Source organism: Procambarus clarkii, chromosome 39 (assembly GCF_040958095.1).
Source record: "Procambarus clarkii isolate CNS0578487 chromosome 39, FALCON_Pclarkii_2.0, whole genome shotgun sequence".
NCBI classification, from domain to species: Eukaryota; Metazoa; Arthropoda; class Malacostraca; order Decapoda; family Cambaridae; genus Procambarus; species Procambarus clarkii.
Window position 1 is genome coordinate 18,891,597 of NC_091188.1, and position 1,184 is coordinate 18,892,780.

Genomic DNA, 1,184 nt, shown 5'->3' on the forward strand with positions numbered 1-1,184 from the left:
GTTATCGTGTGCACACACCCACACCCACACACACACACACACACACACACACACACACACACACACACACACACACACACACACACACACACACACATACATGTACACGCACGCACGCACACAAAGCACCAAGTCAACAAGGGTGAAGCCAGCACTCTTAAATCTGTCTCCCACTTTCCGCCAACGCCTTTATTCTGAACGTTGTCTGAGGCAGCGTTACCTGCCCTGTGCCCTGGTGTGGGGGGGTGGGGTGGGGGGGGGGTGGGGGGGCAGAGAAGGAACCTCACACCCTCCAGCTCCCCCTCTCAGACCTCACCCATGGTAATGAGTTCCTCACTCGCCTGTACAACTTACCAGCTCAATGCCCACTACCTCGCCTATGCTTAATTGAATTATTCCTTTCCTCAACTTGCATTCATTACCATTCAGCGTTCGAAAGCGTGAAATCGTTTGGCACTGGTTGAAAGGTGTGTGAATACGGAGTGGGGTCTGCCGCCCCGGTCACTCCTGGAGTGGGGTCTGCCGCCCCGGTCACTCCAGGAGTGGGGTCTACGACAAAGTCACTGAGGCATTAGAAGAGAAACAGAATGCTGATGTGATATACACGGACTTCGCAAAGGCTTTCGATAAATGTGACCATGGCGTGATAGCACACAAAATGAAGCCAATGGGAATAACCGGTAAAGTAGGACGCTGGATACTCTGTTTTCTGTCAAACAGGACTCAGCGAGTAACTGTCAACCATATAAAATCTAGTCCAAGTGCAGTTAAAAGCTCTGTACCTCAGGGTACAGTCCTTGCACCGCTGCTTTTCCTTATTCTCATATCAGATATAGACAAAAATACAAGTCACAGCTTCGTATCATCCTTTGCAGATGACACAAAAATCAGTATGAAAATTACCTCGGCTGAAGACATTGAAAAACTTCAAGCTGATATTAATAAAGTTTTCGACTGGGCATCAGAAAATAACATGATGTTTAACAGTGATAAATTCCAGGTACTCAGGTACGGTAAAAATGAGGATCTTAAACATAATACAGAGTACAAAACACAATCAAATGTACCCATAGTAGGAAAACAGCATGTAAAGGATTTGGGAATAATAATGTCTGACGACCTAACGTTTAAGGAGCATAACCAAGCAAATATTGCGACAGCCAGAAAAATGATAGGATGGATTA